Source organism: Tamandua tetradactyla, chromosome 3 (genome assembly GCF_023851605.1).
Source record: "Tamandua tetradactyla isolate mTamTet1 chromosome 3, mTamTet1.pri, whole genome shotgun sequence".
NCBI classification, from domain to species: domain Eukaryota; kingdom Metazoa; phylum Chordata; class Mammalia; order Pilosa; family Myrmecophagidae; genus Tamandua; species Tamandua tetradactyla.
The window spans coordinates 6265175-6290558 of record NC_135329.1 but is presented as its reverse complement, the minus strand read 5'-3'; the positions used below and the strand labels follow the sequence as shown (position 1 = coordinate 6290558).

Sequence of the window (25384 nt, the reverse complement as noted above, 5' to 3'; positions counted from 1 at the left end):
GAATCGAAGCACTTGATCCTCTGAGATCACTCAGGGTGCCCAGGGAAGCCCATCCATAGATGATATGGAAAGTTCCAGAAAGAGTCCTTCCTCACACCTCCACTGTGAGGAGACTCGGGTCTCTCTGCTCAGAGATTCTTTTTGGTTGTTCTTGGTTGCCACACCTGAGGAGAAAGCTGAACACAGAGGGTTTGGAGACCTCTCAGCCTGCAAGCCCACAGAACTGTCACGATCCTCAAACCTGAGAAAGTTGGAGCCGCAAAATAGCATAAAAATGACCACCATGGCAGGGGCCAGGGGACCTTTCGAACTTGGCTTGGATCCCCAGCTGCAATACTTGACCATCTCTAACTGTGCACGTACAGGGATGTCTGCTTTCTTATTTACACTTTCCATCATTAGAATTTACCGACCTCTTTTCAGGCAGCATCTGTATCGTTCATTTCAGCAAATCAGCATTGTATCCTGTTCACTCGTTCATAGTTCCACCACTTGCCTGTGATCAATGCATCATCGTAGGAGGGCTTAAAGCAAACGTCCTCAGCCGAAACCCCCAGCCTTCACTAGTGATGACATCTGCTGGGGAAGGGGTTGGCACCGTCTGCCAGGGGTTGGCCCATCTGCTCATGATCCCATTCCCGGTGGAACACTCTGGGATGCTCCATCTCTGAGGCATATCGGGAAAAGCATGAGGCTCTCTGGTTGCCACAGCGATGTGGGCAGCAGGGACAGGGATTGGTCCTATTCACGAAGAATTCTCCCACGTCCTGCATGCGTTTCAGTTGTCTCAGTGGGCACTGGTCTAGCTGAAAACATTTTGGCAATTAACTGAGCCTGGATGCCAACTGTTCTCCATTTCAACACCAAGGGTCTTTTGCACAATTCCGATGGGTGCTGACTTTTCCAGGGAACATCTACTGTGTGACAAACACAGAAGCCTGCATTTTATGATGTTCAGAAATTCTCTAGGAGTCGTTCACATTATTCTGATCATGGAAAATCATTATCACCTATGGCAACATCTCATGTACCTGAGTTGCCCTACAATATGTGTATGATGATGTGCAGTCATAGCTGCCTCTTCCTGGTACGTCTGTGTGAAGATACAAAGCATCTGTCCACTTCATTATGTCTTTTAGGCTAGCCATCCTTTTGTGCATTCCCAGATGGAAAACTACAGTATTTTGTGCATTCTTTTCCATGCATTTCTCCAAAATATTGCATTTAGGGTGTTGGTGTTTGTTTTTCATATTTTTGATTTGTACGTTTTTTCTAGGAATGTAATTGTATTGTTGATTGAGGTAAGGTTGTACTTGATTTTGCATAGAACCTTAGCAAGAGTTGTTTTCATTTTAAAAAATCAGCTCATGGGCAAAAATGATGCCTATGAAAATTTGAGTCACCAATACAAGACACTTGAGTCAGCTTGCATTTTTAAGTGTCAGATTTAATGGTGATTCCTCCAAATAGAGGTTTGAACATCTCATGATTTTATTGTCTTTTAGTGTACTTGTGCTTATTTACAAATTGAAATGTGTTTTTTATTACAAATGATTTCTTCTCATCTCTCCTTTAACTTATAGTTAGGGCATTGTATTTCAATTAAAAAATTATGCCAGTAGAGTATATTATCCATGGCTAGCAGTACAAGATAGTAAAAGGATTTCATCAAAAGTTTGCTCTAAAAAGGATCTGATAGGGAAATCTTTAGGGCAGTGAGTACCTGGCTTAAAACTAGTCCCTCTGCCTCAAACTGCTTACGGGTAAGCAAGGGCAAGGGCTTTCCATATTAGGCTTTTTCCTTAGATGGCCACATGACTCGGCTCGAGGTCAATGCAACAAAGACAAATTGGAAGTTTATCTACTGATTAGTTTATCTGAAAGTCAGCTTCTGTTTAGGCATTTTCATTTCTATTCAGATGTTCTATATTCCTTCTGTATTAAAACACACACACATAACACATTTGCCTTATCTCTGTCTTTTAGTAAATATATACACACATTAATTCAATAATTAATAATAATTAAATTATTAATTAAAGCACACTTTATTTTCTAAAGTACTGGAGAGTGATGCCCTATTGCCCTGAAGCACTGAAGTGTGTATTTCCTGATAACAAGAACCCATTCCATAAAGCCACAAGTCAGGAAATTGACACAATCATCATACAGTCCCCCTTCACACACTTTGATTATTCCAATAATATTTTTTATAGGTCCAGGATCTAGTTTGGTGTCACGCTTTGCATTTGGTTGCCATGCCTTTCTATTTCCCTCATTATGGAGTAGTTCCTCAGCTTTCTTCAGTTTCCTCAGTTCCTCTATTTTCTTTTATTATGTCATTTTTCCTAAAGGTAGAGGCCGGTTACTTAGTTGACTATTCCCCACTTTGTGCTTGTCTGATGTTTACTCATCAGTAGATTTTGGTTATGCATTTTTTGGCAGGAATGTCACAGAAGGGGCTTGCGTTCTTCTCAGGGGATTGCTCAGGCACATTGATTTAGTTTCCTAGGGTGCTCCAGGCAAATATCGTGACATGGGTCAGGTTTAAGCAGTGGGAATTTATTCATTCACAGGTTTGAGGCCAGGGAATTGTCCAGATCAAGGCATCACCAACACGATGCTTTCTCCCCACTGGCTGCCGGGGATCCTGGCAAGGTACCTGGTGGCATCTGCTGGTCTCTCCCTTCCCTTCCAGGCTTCGTTCAGATCAGCTTCTTGCTTTTGTGATTTTCTCTCTTTCTGAATTTTATTCTCTTATAAAGGACTCCGGTAAGAGGATTAAGACCCATCTTGAATGAGGGGGGAAACACATTAACTGAAGTAATTCATCAGAAGGTTCTACTTATAATGGGTTTCCCCTCACAAGAATGAATTAGATTTAAGAAAGTGTTTTTCTGGTCTACACACTACTTCAAACCACCATACACATCGTTCTAGTTTGCTGGCTGCCAGAATGCAATATACCAGAATTGGAACGACTTTTAAAAAGGGGAATTTAATAAGTTGCTAGTTTATAGTTCTAAGGCCAAGATAATGTCCCAATTAAAGCAAGTTTATAGAAATGTCCAATCAAAGGCATCTAGGGAAAGATACCTTGGTTCAAGTAGGCCAATGAAGTTCAGGGTTTCTCTCTCAAGTGAGAAGGCACATGGCGAACACAGTCAGGGTTTCTCTCTCAGCTGGAAGGGCACAAGGCAAACATGGCATCCTCTGTTAGCTTTCTCTCCTGGCTTCCTGTTTCATGATGCTCCCCGGGAGGCATTTTCCTTCTTCATCTCCAAAGGTTGCTGGCTGGGGGACTCTGCTTCTCGTGGCTATGTCATTCTGCTCTCTTAGAATCTCTCACATTCTCCAAAATGTTTCCTCTTTTATAGGACTCCAATAACCTAATCAAGACCCATCCAAATGGGTGGAGACACATCTCCACCTAATCCAGTTTAACAGCCACTCTTGATTGAGTCAAATTTCCATGGAGATAACCCAGTCAATGGAGATAACCCAACCTATAGTACTGGATAGAGATTAAAAGAAACAGTTGCTCCCACTAGATTGTTTAAGGTTAAATCATGGCTTTTCTAGGTACTTAAATCCTTTCAAACCAGCACACACATGATGTCATTTTTCCTATTACCAAAACTAAATTTTACCACTTGATTAAGATGGTGCCTGCCAGGTTTCTCCATTGTAGAGTTAATTAACAAGTATTTAGAAGAGAAGATACTTTGTAACAACTTAACTAACTTCTTCCTCATCAAAACTCCACCCCATATAGCATTAGTATCTACAGACGATTTTTGCCTGTAACAGTCACTACTCCGATGACTGTCAGATGGCAATTTCCTAATTCCTTCATTCTTCTACGCTTATGAGTTGGGATTCTTCTGTCAGGAAAAGCTTTCATTAATTTGTTTATTTATTTCAATATAGACTCGTGGTTTCCTATTTTACCCAATGGGATCCAATCCTTTGCCATTATCATTTATTGATGCTCAAATTTTCCCAGATTTGGCTAGTGGGATTCCCTTTAACTGGATCGTTTGCCTTTTGGACTTGTTCTCACCGTAATCAAGAATTCCTTTTTTTCTGGCACAACATGGGCCAGGACTATTTGCTCCCTGCCCTGACTCTAGAATCAGCCATTTCTTCAGGAATCCCTGTTTCCCTTTTACACACCAGTATATGGGGGCTGGGTGTGTTCACTGGTACTGGTGTGTCACATATAAACACAGTTCAATTTCAAATGACTCATTCAAGCCTTTCTCCTTTCTGTATTTGTGCTCTTTTGCCAATAGTGATGAAACTGGCTTGCATGGTCTCTATTTAATTTACTTATTTTCTTCATCTTGTATGTAACTAATCTGCCCTCAGGAGCACTCTGTTTAGCCAGGCTCTGCCAACTCATGCTGTCCCACCCCACTGAGAATACCCTCTCTCCTTCAGCCCTGGTGGCTTGTACCAGAAAGTTTGTTCCTACACCAATACTTTTGAAATTATGTGTAAAGGAGAGGTCATGTTATCCATAAATTTCATTTTGGGGTACTAGGGGGCAGAATTGTTAATAATTGTTAAAAATAAATTTTATACATTTTTTTTCTGTATTCACAATAGTTTTTCTTTAACTTTTTATTTTAATGCAATTTTATTGATATATATTATATATTCACATACCATATAATCATCCAAAGTATACAATCAGTGGTTCAGAGTATCATAATATAACTTTGCATTCATCATTGCAATTGACTTTTTTCCTTTTTTTGTGGAAAATAACATATTCAAAAAAAGCAATAAATTTAAAAGCACACCGCAACAATTAGTTATAGAACAGGTTTTAGAGTTTGGTATGTGCTACAATTTCACTATTTTAGGTTTTCACTACTAGCTGCTCCAAGACAATGGAGACTAAAATAATTATCAATATAATGATTTAGCAATCATACCCATTTGTTAAACCCTACCTTCTCTGTATAACCCCACCATCTCCTTTGATCTTACTCCTAATCTTCATGGTTATTTGGGCTATGCCCAGTCTAACTTTTTTGTGTTGGAAGGGGCTGTTGATAATATGGAATGGGGGATGGAATTAGTTGATGTTCTTGGAGAGGCTGGCCCCTCTGTGGTTTCAAGACTTATATGGCCTAGATCCCATTTGGAGGTTGTAGGTTTCTGGAAAGTAATCCTAGTGCCTGGAGCCTTTGTAGAATCTCATATAAAGCCCTAGGTATTCTTTAGGGTTGGCAGGAATGACTTTTATTGGTGTTTGGAAAACTGTGATAGGTAGCAATGTCCAGCAGAAGCTTGCATAAAAGTAGCCTCCAGAGTAGCTTCTTGACTCTATTTGAACTCTTTCAGCCACTGATACCTTATTTGTTATAATTCTTTCCCCCGTTTTTGTCAGGATGACATTGTTGATCCCACAGTACCAGGGCCAGTCTCATCCCTGGGAGTTATATCCCACATCGCCAGGGAGGCTTTTACCTCTGGATGTCATGTTCTATGCAGTGGGGGAGGTAATGATTTCACTTGCAGAGTTGGGCTTAGAAAAAGAGAGGCCACATCTGAGCAACAAAAGAGGACCTCCAGAAGTAACTCTTAGGCATAACATTAGGTAGTAATGCCTAAGTTATCTGTTACATTAAGCTTTATGAGAGCAAGCCCCAAGATCAGTGACTTGGCCTATTGACTTGGGGGTCCCTAGTATTTGAGATTCATCTTAGACACAATGATATAAATGGATTGAAAGTGAAAGAATGGAAAAGATTTTCCATGCAAGTTGTAACCAAAAGAAAGCTGGAGTGGCTATACTAATATCAGACAAAATGGACTTTAAATGTAAAGACATCATAAGAGACAAGAAGGCTGCTACAAAAGGGAAGAATGCTGTGAGGCATGCAATGATGCGAAAGAACACGTGTGGCATTTGGTGAGAAAAAATAAGCCAGAAACCAAAAAACAACAACAATGGTATGGTGACCTTTAGAAAATGCTTATAAGAAAAAAGGGGCCTAGATTGCAAGTTTTTAGAGCAGACACACTAAATCTGGAGTGGTGATTATTATTTCTGTATTTTGAGAGGCTGTTTTCTATCTATAACCTGATATTTAGAGATGAGAACAAAGCCAAGCAGGTTGGGGTTAAAGTAACTCAGAACACAGGGGTAAGGAAGACAGTGTCTGTATTTGAGAACCACACATACTCTTTGAGACCAATGGAAGAAAGGTTTATTTGATCTGGAACTGAAATTTTCTGTAGGCAAAATCTCATTCAACCTATCTGTATAGCGCATTTGAACAACTGAAGCACAGAAAGCACAGAATAAGAAAGAGGTCCTTTAATCCTGTATAGATTATTGCAAAGCCTGGAAACATCCTAGAGTATATTAAGTAGATAATCAAAAAGTATTGGCAAAGTCCCCAGAGGGATGGGAGAAAGACTATGGAACTATTAAACCTTACCTCAGGGAGTCTCCTGATACTGTGTCAAACTTTAGGGATACCCAAATCAATAGGCCATGCCCTCGATCATGAGGCTTACTCTTGTGAAGCTCAGGTAGGTAGTGGAGAAGCTTAGACTACCTTTAGGCATGCCTAAGAATTAGGTCTGGAAGACCTCTGTTGTTGCTCAGATGTGGCCTCAGTCTCTAAGCCCAATTCTGCAAGTGAAATCATTGCCCTCTCCACTACGTGGGACATGACATCGAGGGGGTGAAAGTCTCCCTGGCAACGTGGGAGAGGACTCCCAGGGATGAATCTAGACCTGGCACCGTGGGATCAACAATTCCATTTTGACCAAAAGGGTGAAAATAAGTGTAATTAATAAAGTATCAGTAGCAGAGAGAGTTCAAACAGAGTCGAGAGGCTTCTCTGGAGGTTGCTGTTATGCAAGCTTCAGGTAGACCTTGCTACCTATCATAACCTGCCAACCCCCAACCAGGACCATTCCAGCCAATCCTAAAGGACACCTAGGGCAATATATAAGATTCCACAAGGGTTCTAGGTACTAGAGTAACTTTCCGGAAACCTGCAACCTCCAGATGGTCCCTGGTCCAGATAACCTAGCCTAGTCCTGAAACCTAGCCTAGCCTCTCCAGAACATCAGATAGTTCCATCCCCCTACCCCATGTTAGTGACAGAACCTTCCAATACCAAAAATTTAGAATTGTCATTAGCCCAAACAACACCAAAGAGAGCTATGGAAAGATCAAAGGTGATGGTGGAATTATACGTAGAAGATAGGACTTAACAAATGAATATGAATGCTGAATCATTAAATTGATATCTCTTTTACTTTCCAGTATTTTAGAACAGCTAGAAGTTAGAACCTAAAATTGTGAAGTTGTAACCCATGTAAAAATCTGAAATATGTTCTACAACTAATTATGGTGCTGTGCTTGGAAATTTATAGTTTTTTTTGTATATATGTTATCAGTCACTAAAAAGAAGGGGAAAAAAGTCGATTGTGATGATAAAAAAGTATTTAAGCTCTCTAGCCTCCCATATTCTGGAGCAGCTAGAAGGAAAAATAGGAGAGGATCGTATGGTAGCCCATGACAAACTCTGAGATCTATCCTGTAACCACTTTTTGAAGAGTGCTTTGAAAGCTATTGCTTTTTTATTTCTTTGCTTTGTATGTATGTTATACTATACAATAAAACAAGTTAAAAAAAGTTAGAATGGGCATAGCCCAAATACCCCTACAGAGTTTGAGAAAGATCAGAGGTGATGGTGGAGTTATACAGAGAAAGTTGAGTTTAATAGATGAGTGCTGAATCATTTTACTGATATTTCTTTTAGCCTCCAGTACCTTTGAGCAGCTAGAAATAAAAACCTAATATTGAGGAATTGTAACGCATACCAAACTGTGAAATCTGTTGTACAACTATTTGTTGTGATGTACTTTGAAATGTATTACTTTTAGGTATATATGCTATTTAAAGAGAAGGAGTATAACAGAGAAGATAGGATTTAACAAATGAGTATGATTGCTGAGTCAATATATTGACATTTCTGTCGGTCTCCAGTATCTCAGAGGCGCTAGAAGGAAATACCTGAAATTGTGGAACTGTGACCCATACCAAACTATGAAATCTGTTTCATAACTACTTGTTAAAATGTATGTTGAAATTCACTGTTTTTTGTATATATTTCACAATGAAAAAGTTTAAAAATATATATATTATAAAATTTAAAAAAAGTTTAATGACTCCATATTTTTCTCCCATCCCTCAAGGGACTTTGCCAATACTTTTTGATTATCAACTTATTATAATGGTTTCTTATATATCTTTCATCTGGTTTCAATTTTACATGTCTGAAAATGACTTTGTTTTGCTTTTCTCTTGAATAATTGTTCAGCTGGCTATCATATTCTAGGCTGAAAGTAATTTTCCCTTTAGCATTTTGAGAACATTACCTCTTTCTCTTCTGGAATCTAATGTTATTATGGGGAGCCTAATTTTAATAGCTGTCCACCTAACTTTGCTAGAGATAGTTTTGGGGTGTTTTTGTTTGTTTGTTTTGTTTTTAGATATGGGCTACAGAAAATTTTAGTTTCTGGACAAAATAAACCTTTCTTTCTTTAGTCTCAAGGAGTAGGTGAGGTTCTAAAACATGGACACTGTCTTCCTTACCCCTGGGTTCTGAATTACTTTAGTCCAGACCTGATTTGCTTTGTTCTTATCTCTAAATATCAGGTTTCTACAGATGGATTTTTAAGATTTTTCTTATTATCCTTAATGTTCTGTAGTTTTACTCTGAAATTTCTAAGTGTAGATTTATTTTTATTTTACCCTGTCTGAGAACTGAGGGTGTTTTGTGCACAGGATTTCTATACTTCTCCAATTCTAGGAAATTTTAGTTTCCAAATATTCTTTTCATGCCATGCTCCACATTTGCTTCTTCTGCAGCTCTCAGTAGACCTGTGTTTGTGCCTCTCCACTTACTCCCCGTCTTTCTTAATTTATCTCTTATTATTTCTCATCTTCCAAGTATCTCTGAGCAGCTTCCCAAGGAACTTTTCAGTACTGTCTCCTGCTTCACTAGATTGCTTTCAGCTCCATTTTCAGACTAGAGTTTATCCCATTTATTGATGTAAAAATCATTAAAATCCATTTCTGTAGTTTCCATTTCTAAGATTTCTCACTGGCTCATTTTATATCATTTTCTTGTTTAATTTTTGCCTTTTTTGCCTTCGAACTTTACTCATTTAGAGGATGTTATTCTTTCATGCATCTACCTAAATGTGCGTATTTCTACACTCTTTTATGAAAGTCTCTGGATTGATTTTGTATTTTTATTGTTCATCTCGCTATTTTTCCCCATGCTTTGGAATTTTGGTTTATGTCTTTATTTTGAAGGGAGATTTTGCTAACTTGTTGTCTGCTCTTCTCTCTCTTTTCTTCCATGTATGTTTACTCCTATCGAGTGGTTATGCGGTCACACATAGCCCCCTCATCCTGAATAGATCTTTTAGTGGTTGTTTTTGTTTTATACCCAATCATTTAATCAGGGAAATGATAGATCTTTCCCCTGAGCTAGTGGGAGCCTTGGCTGGATTTGTATGTCCAGACTCTGTAGGCCTGAACCCTACTACTACATGTCACAGTGCCCTGAAGCACTTGGAACAGTTATTTTCTATTTCCTTTCTCGAGGGATGAGGGGTGGTGTCTGAGGGGCATCTGTCCCCTGGTTTTAAGCAGTGAATCTGCTTCTAGCCTCCAGTTTTCCCAGGGGAATTCCAGGTTACTCTGTTTGCTGATTTAAAATTGCGATGTACTCCAGAAAAGCCATGTTTTCTTCCTAATCCAATCCTGTGGGGCAGACCTCTTATTTAGGGTGGAAATCTTTGTTTCCATGGAGATTGACCCACCCAATGTGGGTGTGGCCTTTTGATTAGATTACTTCCATGGAGATGTGGTGCACTCAGCTATGGGTGTGGTCTTTTGATTGGATGGAGATGTGACTCTACTCATTCAAGGTAGGGCTTGATTAGTTTACTGGAGCCCTTTAAAAGGGGAGGTATTTTGGGAAAACAGTTGCTTCATAGATGACAGAGAGGAAGACATTTGAAGGTACTTGGAGCACTTCAGAGAGAGCAGGTGCCTAGCCACGACGTTTGGAGATGCAGAGCTCTGCAGACATTACCACGTGCCTTCTCTTGAAATGCTAAGCATGCAGAACCCAGAGTTGTGTCCAGAAGGAGCCAAGTGAAGGCCCACAGGTGCTTATAGAGGAAACCAGTGGCATCAGAAGCTGGAAGCAACAGAACTGGGAACAAGGACCAGCAGATGCTAGCCATGTGCCTTCCCATGGGACAGACATTGGCCTTTCTTGAGTCAAGGTATCTTTCTCTGGATGCCTTAGTCTGGACAGTTTTTGTGGCTTTAAAAGTATAAACTTGCTACTCAATAAATTTTCTTTATAAAAGCCATTCCATTTCTGGTATCTTGCATCCGGCATCATTAACAAACTAATACACACTGCTCATGTCTTCTGGTTTCAGAGCTGCTTTTGTTTTTAACTTGCTGTTCCATTTCTGGTCCATTAAGAAATTTATTTGTGTAGTTTTGTTTTGAATCTAACATTGCTACATGTTTTGAGCCAGGGAAAAGTGTCAAAGTGTGAACTTACTGAGCTACCTTGATTGATTGAAAGTTTCCTATTTCCAATAAGCAGAGTAACCTTCCAGTAGTGAAGAATATACTTTCTTAACTTCTAGAAGCTGCTGGCATATACTCTCAGGTCAGAGCTTTGAGAGGATTTACTTCCTCCCTCACTGACTAGCAGAGTCCCAGTACATACCACTAACTTGGACCTTGTTGATCCCAGCCTAGGAAATTTGTCATGGCAAGTTGATAACTATGGATGCCCTTGTGCATGATTCTCTAGTACATCTTCCTCTCTTGGTTGAGCACACAGGGCTTTATAGATACATATATTCTTAGTTTTAGAAGGAAACTCAGAGTTGTATAAATCCAGTATCCTTCCCAGTTGAATATACACATGACTGATTCTTGACGGTAATTAGATTTTTTACGTCTTGGGAATGGTTGCCCTAAGCCATCATTTTAGATCCTGAAAAGCAAGATGCCCACTGCTGACATCTGCTCAGAGTTAGAAAGCTGTCTTAATATTAAGTCCAAATTTACCTCCTTGTAACTGCCACCAAAATGATGCACATTATACAAATTATACTCCTGACATGAGAGCTTTTTGAACATTGGAAGGCATTCAGTTGACACCCTGAATTTTTTCTTCTTTGAGTTAAACTCTCCTATTTCTTTCAGCACTGTCTTCTAAGATTCAGATCTTTCATCAGCCTTGTCACTAACTCTTGATAGTTATTATATTTTCTTGGCCATTTGTGTGCTATATAATGCTTGGGCAAAGGAACAGAAATTCTCTAATTTGGAAAGGGTGGGAGTGGAGGGCTGAGTTTGGTGTCATGCTCACACACTCCTCAGCTGTGAAAACGATTTAGTGGCTCCATGGCCGGCTTCGTGGTTTAATTGGACGGAGCGATTATACTTACTTACACCATGGGTTGTACGTTCCATGCTTCCCACCAGGCATGTGTCTAGAATCCTAAGTTTCTATTTTGGACTGCAAAGCAATTCAAGGCAGTTCTCCAATGCTTTCTTTGTCCCTGTTGCAATCTGGGAAGGGTTACTTGCAAACTACTTCTAAGGGCAGGGTAATGGCACATTGATTGCTGAACAGGTGGTAGGGGAGCAGTCTGATTTTTAGATATGATTTTTGTTTTCTGCGTTCTGGCTTGTTGATGCTGGAAGGTGTTTTGCACTAAAAATTTCATTGTGGGATAATTTTGATTTCAATGCTTGCCAGTAGTTTTGACTTTTATTAGGTCCTCTAATAATGTTATTAGAGGATTTGCTAGAACATTATGATAGGATTTGCTAAACTGAGGCTATGGAAAAATAAATTCTCATTCTGCGGACATAATGTGAGCCTGTGTGTATTGGTTTGTGCTGAATGCTTTAGGGAAATATTTTCCAGAGAGGGCTTCATAGAATGTACCTTTGTGAGATGCTCTGTGAATAAAGGGCTCCATGATCATATAATTTGGAAATGACATACAATATGCCCTCCCCTTGGAGAGAAATCTTCATCTCATCCTTAGGAAGGCTGTGCAACCCTCAGCAGTAAAGGGGTCTTTTTTCAATTTACCATCAGCATCTTTATTTGGTAATATTACTCCTTGAAAAGAAAACTACAATACCTAGCATACTGGAAAAATAGCATTCAACTTGACATACTATGGGAAATGCTTTGCTAAGCTATGTGGCCTATCTACGGATATTTATGTCCATCCATTCACTCACAAACATGCTGAGTGCCCATTCCATGCCTCTGCAGTCTAAAGAAAAAATGGCTTCCCTTTCATTGAGCAGGCAATTTGAGAATTTATCCTCCAGTTAAGTGGTGGGGAATATCCTACGCCAGCTCTGTAACAGTGAGGCTCCTGGGTGAGATGACATCAGGCTGTTTGTGTCAGAAAGCCAGAAAGAGCACAGAGGAAAGATGTCACAATGAGGTAGAGTTAATCCTAATGCTATCCGCTAGAGCTCTTCAGCGAAAATTCATAAAAATGACTGACACAGGTAGCTAGGGAAAGAGCATGTTTGCTGGAGGCAGTCGGCGCAGCAAAGGCAAGAGATAGGAATTAATGATTGGAAGGTGGATGGAGAGTAAGTGTGCCCCACATCTTGGCTGAAACGTGAGGGAGATGTGTTGACAAAGGAGAAAGGAGGTGAAGGGAGAAATTCGGAGCACAGCTAATGCCGAGCACTCCATCTTCACTGCAGAGTTTGAACTTGACATAGCTGGTGCTATGATCATCAGTGGAAGTCGGTAGAATGCAAGTAGTCTTCACGGACTAAGGCTCCTTTGTCAGATCTATTTGAGATGATCCCTGGCCTGGGTGGAGGTTGTAGGGATGGAGGGAGGGGCATGTCTCAGAGAAGAACGTGTTCGATATGAGGTGTAGAGAGAAGAATCAAACTGAAATCAGCTGCTAAGATTTATAGTGACAGGGACCCAGGTGTTTCTGAAGGGTACAGTTCTGCTCAGGCCTCATAAAAATTGACTCCCTGCCCTCTCTGAAACAACACTGGGGCTGTCAATGAAGTTCTCAGCTGGAGGCCACCCAGTCACCATCCTGTCATTAAGAGATAAAAACTATTGATCATTATTGTCTGATACTTGTCGTTGGAACCAGCAGGTCTCCTGCTAATATCTTTATCCACTTCTAAGCCTGTCAACCTATGGGCTCTTTTAAAAATCAGCTGATTGGAGTGGGAGGCACAGAAGACATTACTTTTAACCAAATGAAGCATCTATAGAAGGGCATGGGACACTTGAAATGATTCTCTTGTGGCTTAGGGAAGGAGGGTGGGGGATTCTTCCTTTGTTTCCCTTATCATCCCTTCGCTTGTGAAAAAACCAAACATAAGGAAAGTCAGAATGAAAAAGCAAGGCTCAGTGAGTGATGGAGAGCCAGCCACAACCCTTGATGGCTTTGGTTGACTCCCTGGGCAATGAGCTAAGTTGGCATCAGGCATTGCCTTACATTCTGAGGGTGTGGAAATGACAGGGCAAAGTCTCCGGGATCTTTGGGGTCTGTGGAGCACACAGCAGATAAAATGTCTGTTTTCTTCAGCAGGCTCTGTACTGCATCCCACTTCAGGGAGTTAGTCCATGAACAAGCACACAGGACCTTTCCTGAGATGAGCTCTGACTGGAAACGCAGAGACAAAAGACACATGAGATGTTCTTTTTAAAATTAATAATGTGAAAGGGGCCTCATGAGGGAGATTTCTGGGTGAGTGATTCATCAACAAAATAATCAAATATTAATTGAAGCTTCTGGGGTCCAGGTGTGTGCAGAGGCAGAAGGGATCCTGATGACAGGACTCCTGGCCTCAGGGAGCTCTGCTTCAGTTTTGGTAAAGAAGCTATTCTCGCATGGAGCCACTGGAGACCATAGGTGCAGTGAGAACCAAGGGTGAGAGAGGTCACGCAAAGTTTCCTGGAGGAGGTGGGATTTGTTCTGCTCTTCGAAGGACAAGTAGCATTTGAATGGTGCCTGGCCTGGCAACGAAGATACAGTCCAGCTAGGGCATAAGGGCACATGGTGGGGACAATGGATGATGCCCCTTAATGGACACAGGTGACAACATGCTCCTTTTAAACAGCTTTATTTGGGTGTAATTGACAATCAATAAATTGCATATATTTCAAGTGCAACACCCTGAGCTCAGGAGTTTTGACGTATATATATGCACACATGAAGCTATCACCATAATCAAAAGATTCTTGAAGCCTATTTTGTAATCCCACCTCTTCCTGCTCCCCCCAACCCCAGGTAACCAGTCATTTTCTTTGTGTCACTATGGATTGGTTTGCAGTTTTGGGAATTTTATGTAAATGGAATCTGACAGTATGTACTCTCTTGACTGACTTTTATCATACCACATAATTATTTTGAGATTCATCCATGTTTTCATGGGTATCCATAGATAATTCCTTTTATTGCTGAATAGCATTCCATTGTAAAGCTATACAACAATTTATTTCTCCATTTGTCAGTTGATAGATGTTCTAGTTTGCTAGCTGCCAGAATGTGATATACCAGAAATGGAACAGCTTTTAAAAGGGGGAATTTATTAAAGTTGCAAGTTTACAGTTCTAAGGCTGTGAAATTGTCCAAATTAAAGCAAGTCTCTAGAAGTGTCCAAAATAAGGCCTCAACAAGAGGTTGCCTTCACTCAAGAAAGGCCGATGAAGTTCAGGGTTTCTCTTTCAACTGGAAAGGCACATGGCAAACATGGCGATGACGTCCACCAGCTTTCTCTCCAGGCTTCTTGTTTCATGAAGCTCTCTGGGAACGCCCTCCATCCTCATTTCCAAAGTTCTCTGACTGTTGGACTCTCCCGTGGCCTTTCCAAGGTTCTGTGGCTATCTCCTCATTCTCAAAAAGGGCTCTCTCTCCAAAATATTTCCTCTTTTAAAAGATTCCAGTCAAGGTGCATCTGGAATGGGTGGAGTCACATCTCCCTCTCATCAGAAGTTAACACCTACAATCAGGTGAATCACAATCTCCATGGGAATAATTAAAAAGCTCCTAGTCAGCAAATACTGAATGAGGATTAAAGGACATGGCTTTTCTGGCATCTACCACAGATTCAAACTGGCACAATGGACATTTGGGTTATTTCCAGTTTTGAGTTCTTACAAATCAAACTAGCACAAGCATTCGTAACAAGTCTTTGAATGTGTATATAATAGTGTTCAAGTACTCTTTATCCTTCCTGATTTTCTTTGTACTTGTTCTATTAATTATTGAATGATGATAAATGTTGAAATCTCTGACTACAATTGTGGATATGTCCATTTCTTCTTAAAAATTTATCAATTATTGCGTCATGTATTTTGAAGCTCTTGTAGGTTGCATAAATATGTAGAAATGCTATGTGATCCCACAGAATTGATTCCTTCTTTCTCCTTGATAATATCCTTTGCTTTGAAATATATATTTTTTGCTATTACTCTAATAACTCCAGCTTTCTTTTTTAATGATAAAATATAACATATATCCAAAGCAAAGAAAGAAAAAAAAAACAGTAATTTTTAAAGCACACTTCAACAATATCATGGCATATAGTTTCCATTCTTTTACATTTAACCTATTTAATTTATTTTTTTTATATTTTAAGTTTTATTCAATCCAAAACCTTGCTGAACTCATTTATTCATTCCAAGAGTATTTTTTAGTTTACTTGGGATTTTCTACATAGATTATCACATCATCTGCCTTTGGAAAGTTTTATCTTTTGCTTTACGATTCATATGTCTTTTCTTTCATTATTGCAATAGCTAAACTATTTTGAATAAGACTGATGAGCATTAATTGTATTGTCTTTTTCTCTGTCTTAGGGGGGAAACACTCAGTCTTTTACCATTTAGTATGATGTTGGCTGTACATCTTTTGTAGATTCTCTGTATCAAGTTGAGGTAATTATTTTCTGTTCCTAATTTGGTGAGAGTTTTTATAATGAATGGGTGTTAGATTTTGTTAAATGTTTTTCTGTATCAACTGACATGATTGATCATATGACTTTTCTTCTTTAACCTGAATTACATTGAATGATTTTCAAATGTTGAACTAGCCTTATTTATGTGTTATGAATCCAACTTGGTGATGACAGGTAATTCTTTTTACACATTTTTGGATTTTATTTGCTAGTATTTTTTTGTGGATTTTTGCACCTTTTGCATCACAAGAGATATTGATTTGTAGTCCTTTGTTTATACTTTATACTGTCTTTATCTGGGTTTGTTGGTCTTTGCCTTTTCATTGGGGGTGTTTAGACCATTTATATTTAATGAGATTATTGATATTATTAAATTTAAATCTATCATCTTGCTTTTGTTTTCTAGTTCCCATCCATTGTTTGTTTTCCTTTTTTCTACCTTCTTTTATATTGAATAATTCTTTATGATTCTATTTTATTCTTTGTTGGTTTTTAGCTATAAGGCTTTGTTTAGTTATTTTAGTGGTTTCTTTAGTGTTTATGGAATATATCTTTAAATTATCATAATCTACTTTCAAGTGATATTATGCCATTTTATATATTAAAACACCTTAAAATAGGGTACTTTTATTTTTTCCTTCCCTACCTTTTTGCTATTTCTGTCATAATTTTACTTTTGTATTTATCGTGACCATATGCTGCATTTTTATTGCATTGTTATAAGAAGTAAATTATAATTTAAGGATATTTAAATAGTAAGAAAAAATCTTGTATTCCTATGGAGTTACCATATCAGAGTTCTTCATTTCTTAGTGAAGACCTATATTTCCGTCTGACATGATTTTTCCTTCTACCTTAAGGACTCTGACTTAATTACTCTGTTTTGTAATATTGGTCTACTGGTGATGAATTCTTTCAGTTTCTGTATATCTAAGAATGCCTTTATTTTACTTCCAGTGTTAGAAGTTATTTTCCCCTGGGTAGACTTCTTGTTTGACCTTTTTTTCCTTCATTCATTCATTTAAATTTAAAGATGTTTCTCCACTGTCTTCTTGCTTACATAGTTTTTGATGAGAACTTTGCTATCAGTCCTATTTCTGTTCCTCTGAATGTAAAACATCTTTTATTCTCTGGTTTCCTTTTATCATTAGTTTTAGATAATCTGATTGTTATGTTCCTTGGTATAGTTTTCTTCTTCTTTTGTACTTTGGGTGTGATGACTTCTTTGATCTGTGGATTTGATTATTTTTTTGTCTAATTTGGAAAAAAATTTATCCATTATTTCCTCAAATATATTTCTTGTTTTTGCCTTCTCATGAACTCCACTCATTCATATATTGATCTACTTGTAGGTGTTCCACAGTCCACTGATGCTCTGTTCATTTTTATTTATTTTTTATTTTTTAATTTAATTTAATTTTTTTTGTGTGCATGGGCAGGCGCTGGGAATCAAACCTGGTCTCTGGCACGGCAGGTAAGAACTCTGCCTGCTGAGCCACCATGGCCCACTTTGTTCATTTTTAAAAGTTCTTTTTATTTTCTCTGTGCTTCATTTTGGGTAGCTTCTATTGCTGTTTTCAACTTTACTAATTTTTTCTGTAATGTCTAATCTGCTATTAATATCATCTAGTGTCCTTTTTTTTTTTATCTCATAAGTAGTTTTCATTTCAAGAAGTTTGATTCATGGTTTTTAATACCTGTCACATCTTGGATTAAGTTATTGAGCATATAGAATACAATAATAATAATTCCATTAATATCCTTTTCTGATTATAATATCTATGCCAATATTGTGCTGATTCTGATTAATTTGTTTTTCTTCTCCTTATGAGTCATATTTGGTCTTGAGCTAAATGTTCCTCACTAATGAGAAAGAATTTTCCAAGGACTTCATGCAATACTCTGAATTATGAGGTGCTCCATTTGGTCAGAGGGAATAGGCACTGGTCCTGTACTGGTATGAGTGCTGAGTACTCTTTCTTCTAATCTCTTTAAATGTTTCTTTCCTGTAAATTTCCTCACGTGCATCCACTTATTTGTGATTACTCAAGAGAGTTACTCTGCAGATCCCTGAAAGTTTTCTCTCTTTCTGCTCACGAGTATAGCTCTCTCCTCATGTACTCTGTCCGTGAACTCTAGTTGCCTTGGTATCCCAGGACTTTCAACCCTCCCTCCTTGACTCAGTATCTGCTGGGCTCTGACTGGGTTCCCTCTCCCTGAGTCATGGCCTAGAGAGTCTCTCAAGGCAGCAAGTTGGCCAACAATAAGGCTTTTCTCCTATGTTCCTCCCCTCTCAGAGATCAGGGTCCTTCACTGCCTGATGTACTGTCTTGAAAACCACTGCTTCATACGTGCATACATATGAACATACATGCAAATATGTATGTATATATATATACACACAATACTCCTATATATAGGAGTATTATATATACAATTACCTATTTATACATATATATATATATTTGTTTCAGGTGGAAAGATAAATATGGTTCCTCTGATTCCATCTTGGGCAGAAGCAGAAATTTTACACTGTTGTTTTGATGCGTAAAAGTGTTAATCCTTTCAAGAGACACTGTTTTGTACCAGAGAGAATGAAAGCATCAAATTATGTGGCATGTGTTAGTCTTTCATTTCAGACAGCTCCAGCCCATGACCTGGAGCCTACTGGCATGGCAGATGCTTGTGTGTGTGATGGTGGAGCCCACTGTCCAGAAAGAGGAGGTGATTTGTGCAAAACAGTTTGTTTTATGTGTTTTTGCATTTATATCCTTTGTGGATGAGACTAAATCTAGAACCATGAAATTCTGCATTTCACATCTATCAAATAAGCAACTCTACATCCAAGGCAGAGTGAATTGAAGAGAAGAAAGGGCATCAACTGCTTACAGAATCACATAGTCTCAGGCTCTAGAGGGACCTCAAGGAGAGCCAGCCCCCTGCCTTTAGGGAGGGAAGATACTATCCCTTTCATTTAACATATTCTGGAATTCTGAGTGGTTGAGGGACTACTCCAGAGTCCTTCAGAGAGTGTGTAATGGAAGCAGATCCTTCTCTCCGAATGTACCAGATGCTTTTACAATGACCACGTCTTTAGAGTTTCTCCCTCTTGCTGCGTTTACTGTCTCACGAGTGGCTTTCCTCTCCTCCCACTGTGCACTCTGTCTCCTGCCGGGCTGGTGGCATGTCTCCTAAACGCTTTCTGTGTACTTTGTCTGTGGGTGAGGGCAAACCTCCTTTCCTTCTGAAATTCCTCCGAGCAGACTTTCACTCCGTGCAATCTCCCTGTTCATTTTCAGTTCCCTTGTGGACCTGGCCTCTGACGGCGGATGGATGGCTGTACTATAACTCCCGTGCCACATCATTTGTCATATCCTGGCACTGTGACAAGAGCCCCTCGGTGGCAGGAAGGCCAGGAGCTAGAATGTCAGGCGGGGAAACTAAATAACTTTTCACCCTTAGGACTTCATTCTTTCTTTGGAGAGCTGTGGGCCCCTGAAAGCCAGTGTGAGGTCATTGAGCTGTTGAAGCATGGAGTGTTTCTACCATCCAGGACTGTGACGGGGGAAACTTTATTTTGACCATGCCTGGTCTTGGAAATTGATTTGGAAAAATGACCTGGAGGCTTAGAAGAGAGTGAGGTTTATCCTGTTCCCCAAAACAATGAGTTACAGTGCTTGAGCATCTTTCAGCGAGGTGCTGTCTGCTGATGGGGAGTTATCTATAGCCAAGAGCAACCGGAGTTACCTGGGAGAGGTGAACTGTAACAACAAACACTTAGGCGGTTGCTGGGAGCTGGGCACTGGTCTAAGGCCTCAAGTGTATAGATGTAAGGAGCCCTCACAGCACCCCTTTGAGGTAGGTACAGTTAGTGTCCCTATGCCAAGGGCTAAATGACTCTCCAGGCCACTCACCGAACAAGTGGAGGAGGAGGGGGTCAATCCCTGGCTTCTGACCCCAGAGTCTGTGTCTGAACCTCTGAGTCACACTGCCTCGGATTAAGAATGCCAAATTCTTCTTCTTGATCAAATCACAGCATGGGGAGAGCTGAAGCTTTAGGCAAAGGAAGGGGGTCCTCAGTGCCAGAGTGAAGAGGGCAGAGAAAGAAGACAGATGGAGGACTTTTTCCAGAGAAGGAAATGGAGGTTTCCTAGGTGTCAGCGACTTGGTGCTTTTAGGTTCACCATGTGACTAGCTCTGGCCAGGGAAATGTGAGAGCAAGTAATACCTGTCACCTGCAGGCCAAGGTGGGTAAGGAATGGGGTGCTGGCCCTCATTCACAAGCTTGGGGGACCACCAGGAAGCCGTGACAAGGTGGGGCTGCCAGAGAGGAGCAGCCTGCATCCCTGAATCAAGCTGCCCAGGAGACCTACCAACCCACACATACGTGGAGGGAATGAGAAGTAAGCCTGCCTTGGGCAAAGCCGCTGAATCTCAGTTACTGCCGCCAACCTGAACCCAACCCTGTTAACAAAGCAGAATTGCCTCTCCCTCCTGCCATGTGAGAGAAGCACACAGTGAATGGCTCACAGACCATTCCTCCTGGGGGAAGGCGGGCTATTTGGGGCTTATGGAGAGAGAGATGTTGCGTGGGTACCCAGAGAAAAGCCATTTTCTGCCAGGTGGTGTCCAGTCGTTTTCCAGCCTTGTAGTGGACTCCACAGGTTGCACAACCAGTACAAGGTGAGGCTGGGGAAGGCTCTTATTTTTCTAAAATATAAAATGAGGTTTGGCACTGTGTGATTTTAAGGCCTGTTGAGTTCTCTCTGTCTGTCCTCTGTAGTCATGTATCAGGATGCTAAGTGAGGCTCATGTGGGTGGATTGGAATTGCAGCAGATGTCCAAAGTCTGAGATAATACATGCCAAGTGCCCTCTATCTCACAGTGACATGTCAGCCCACCTCTAAAGCACCTGCCCCCACCCCGTTCCTCCAGCATTGGTTTATCATCACCTCCAGAGTGTAAAAGAAAACAGGTGAAAGGAGGAAGCCAAGACAGAGGATCCGTTGGGCAAAGTTGTCAGTGTATGGTGTCTCCACCCCACCCTGGTAGGAAGAAGAGGTGGAGGCTTCCCTCATCAAGACTCAGGAAGTTTTCCATGTGTTCTTGGGACCTTGCAGACACAGGGACCAGAGTCTGTTGATCAGCTCTGGAGGAGGCAGCAGAGGGAAAAGCAAACAAGCAAAAAACAGGCTCCAAGGGAATGTGCGCTCTCCCAGCATGTAGCTGGGCCCTGGAGGTGTGTTTCTTGTGGACTGAATGAAATGCTCAGCAAAAGCTGCCCAAGAGGTGAAGTGAGGTGACCTCAGAGAGGGGCAGACAGAAGGACACCAGTAGCTGAGGGAGAATTGTGCATCAAGTGCAAGGTTGCTCTTGCAAGAGAATGCAGGCTTGGGGGCCCCGTAAAGCCCCCCAGGAGGGAAAGAATTATCTTTGCACAGTCCCTGCATCACAGAGCACAGACACTGGATCACCACTGAACAGCTCCACTTCCTGCCCCTTTATGTGCCTCCCTCTCCACCACACACATCCCGGTGGGGCCACAAAGCAGAGCTGCAGAATTGGGGAGGAGGGGGGAAAAGAAATAGTGAAGTAGCCGACCTTGCCCTTCTCCCCTCAGGCTTCCAAGATGCAGTGGGCCTGACCAATGAAGTTGTAAATTGGATGAGGTTTTAGAATTTTAATAGGACTGAAAATTTTAATAAGCACCCTAAAGAGATTATTTATTGTTAGTTTTAATCTGAAAGGGAGCAAAAATGCCACGGGACTTGAGTATTTTAATCAGGGGCAGGTTGAAAGGGGCAGCTGTGACAAAGAGTGCAGTTCTCGTTGGATGTACCCTATTGAGGCTGACTTGTTCAGTTAATCAGCTGCACTTACAGCACCCCATGGTCCAGAATATACCCACGTGTCATTGATTTGATACCTACCTCCCTATCACGGGGTTGCTCCCGTGATCTGTATATAATCTATTTGAGCCCAGCTATTACTTATCTGCTACCCCCCTCTCCAGGCCTCCAATGTGGCCCTGCCATCTGCTGCCCTCTTAATCTGGAGCCTCCTGTCCATCAGCAGATGGCGGAGGTGCCTTAGTAGTTCTTCCCGGAACTCCTGATACTGGCCCCATGTGACCTCCTGGGACATCCAGATAATCTCTTTTTTTTTTGTTTTTTACATGGGCAGGCACTGGGAATTGAACCCAGGTCCTCTGGCATCACAGGCAAGCATTCCTGCCTGCTGAGCCACCGTGGCCCACCCAATCCAGATAATCTTGTGCATCCAAGGCAGTCAGAGTTGCTTCTGGGCAGGGGCACTGTATTAGTTCTCTAGAGAAGCAGAATCAGCAGGAGATATCTGTAAATATAAAATTTATTAAAGGGTCTCACACAACCATGGGGATGTACAGTCCAAGGTCGTAGGGCAGATCACAAGCTGGCAGCTCCGAAGAAGGTCCTCAGTGAACTCTCAGGAGACAGCGGCTGGCTGAAGCAGGAAGAGTGACTGTCTCTTCTGAATTCTCCTTAAAAGCCTTCTGGTGATAATATCAAGCAACACTCATTGCAGAAGACACGCCCCTTAGCTGATTGCATTTGCTGTGGATGCAGCCAACGTGGTCATGATTTAAGTCCATGAAATGTTCTCACAGCAACAGACAGGCCAGTGCTTGCCTGACCAGACAACTGGGCCACCACCACCTGGCCAAGTTGACATGAACCTGGCCATCACAGGCACCTTTTTATCTGTCTAGGACTCACCGTAGTACTCCTTCCTGCATGCTCCACTCATGACTGAGTTCTCTGTGCAACAATGCCAGCCACGCTGAGATTCCCTGCACTTACCTACTTCAGAGCCTTTACAGAAGCTGATCTTTGTGCCTTAAAATATCCACCCAGGGTACATTGTCCAAGTCTTAACCTTCTCCCAAATTTCTGTACCTCCTAGGCACCTTTCCTGATGTCTCACTTGCCAGTTAATTTTGTCCTTCATCCTGCCTTGCTTTGCTTACATCTCTGTGGTGCCCACAGGCACAGGCACTGGAACCAGGACATTTGTGATGATGTCTGTCTCTTTCTAGTTGATAAGCTCTTAGAATGCAGGGGTATAACTTCATTCATTCCCCCTGGAACCCTGTGGGGATGCACACTGAATATCCGCTAAGTGGAATTAAATGATAAATTATTGCTTGTGGGTGAATTGTAAGGGATATGTGATCCAGTATGTCAAAAAATGTAAAAAAAAATAATTAAAGGTGGAGCTTAAATTCTAGAAAATGTTAAAGTCTACCAGATTATGTAAAGTCCTGTGTAGACCCACAGAAAATCCAGGCATTAAATCCCTTTAATCCATAGCTGAGCTCCATGAATCAGAGTCCTGTGTGAACCCAGAGGGGCAAGTGTGTGCATCCAAATCGGAAAACGATGGGGAAGTTGGTGATCTGGTTCATCTCCCCCACAGCCAGTCTTTTGCAGGCAAAGAAAAGTTAATTAGCTGGGGAACTAGAGGCTGGGTTGGGAAAGTAGGTCCAGGTGTTCCTAATTCTGGGTCAGCGAGGGTCCTGATTATCATGGTGGAAAGTCATGCATTCCACCAAGGCCTGGGCTGGTAATAAACTGGTACCCAGCAGGTGGGGAGTTAGCCGGGGATTTTTAACTCAAACACACAAAATATGGCAGTTTAGGAATGGGTCAGGAATGGTTTTGAGCAAAGTAGTATTTAGAATCACCTATAATATGTCAAGGATGTTACTTTCCCCTTTTAATAGGGATATGGGAAAGAGGGTAGGGTTGCTAGGTGGATCTGTTCATCCAATACAGAGCAGGTAATAGGTGTAAAGAAACTTACGTATATGGCTGCTCTTGTACCCACTTGTGTTTGGCTCTCTGGGGTGGGTGAGGTGCTGGAGACATTGGGGTTGGTGTTTTGCCAGGGTAACTGGTTTCGGCTTTAACAGGGTCAGGCTCTGCTATTTTGTTTGCTTGGTGCTCCTGATGATTTTTCTCTTCTGCCTGTTATTTTTCCCCAGACCTTTTGGTACCCAATGATTTTTGATTAATTTATTTACCATCGTTGGGTGATTGATGCTGTTTGGTGCTGGTGCTTTGTAACTTTCTAATTCTTCTAGTTGTCAGTGTGACAGCACCTCAATGATTAATTAGACCCTGTCCCCTGCCCTTTTCATTCTCCCTCTGCACCAAGACTCTTGGTTTTCAGCAAATATAAACATTTCTAAATGCAGATTTAATGATTGAGAATAACCAACAAAATCCATAAAGATCTATGATACTTTCATTCTCCTTCACTTTTCCCCTGTAATTTAATACATGGTGTGTGCATGTATTTTTTTCCTCTTCCTGTTCCTTTTCCTTTTGGAGAACCTCAAAGCTATTTTCTTGCTGTTCTGGTGTCTCCTGCCATGCCTGGCTGTGCTTTCTTTCTCCTCTTCAATTTAGCTCATCACTTAAGGTAAACCCAGGGCACTTTACCTAAAGCATAAGTTTGGGTGGTGGTAAGAAAGGAAGCTGATATTTGTTAAATCCCTGTTATTTCTCTCACACTGAGAAGCAGTTTTACATTAAGTTAATAAGATATTAATTGAACACTTATTTTTGAACAAGAAAACCCCAAGAACCTCCAAACAAGGAAGCCAAGACTCTGGGAAGATAATCAATTTGCTATATGTCATATGGAGAGGAAATTTCAGGGCAGAGATTTGAAACCAGCCTTTTGAACTTACCCATCTGTTTTCCATGACACTCTACTGATGGTGACCAAGGATGGAAGAAGGAAATTTCAGAGCCTCAGAATTTGGAAGAGACTATAAAATTTCTCTAAATAGTTTTCAAATTTAAGTTGTTAGACTCATGTTGACCAGTTACATAAATTCATTTGGGCTGCTTATTAAATTACAGATTCCTGGACCTTTCTACAACTGTTAAAGAAGTTTGGATTGTCCAATGCAGAACTCTTCTCGACATTTTCATTGAGAGGTTCGCGTCCAGTTCCTGGGATAGAGAGAACTGCCTGTGTAGTAGCTTCTGTGAGTGGACAGCTCTTAGTGTTGCTGGGATATCTTTTCTCACATTAAGTTGTCATCGGTTCCTCTGTAACTACAGTTTGAGTTCCTGATAATATAAATGACAAGCACCATTTATCATGTGCTCACTCTGTGCCAGAGATGTATTAAACCCTTTAGATCTATTGTGCCACTTAAACACCACAACAATCCAAAGAATGAGGTACTATTGTTATCCACACTTTGCAGATGACATCATTTCATTCTGGAGATACAAATAATGTTTATTCAATGTCTTTTATATCATTTAAAGACAT

At 40.7% G+C, this 25384-nt stretch overlaps 1 long non-coding RNA gene across 2 annotated transcripts; it reads left to right on the top strand.

Annotated features, from left to right (window-relative positions):
- The first annotated feature begins 12550 nt into the window (after positions 1 to 12550).
- Positions 12551 to 25284, top strand: LOC143675940 (uncharacterized). Of its 2 annotated transcripts, XR_013171707.1 has the most exons (4): positions 12551 to 12709; positions 13681 to 13842; positions 15957 to 16034; positions 24964 to 25284. It is a non-coding gene; the product is annotated as an uncharacterized LOC143675940 (long non-coding RNA). The 2 variants fall into 2 exon arrangements; XR_013171706.1 differs by lacking the exon at positions 15957 to 16034.
- Positions 25285 to 25384: the final 100 nt, after the last annotated feature.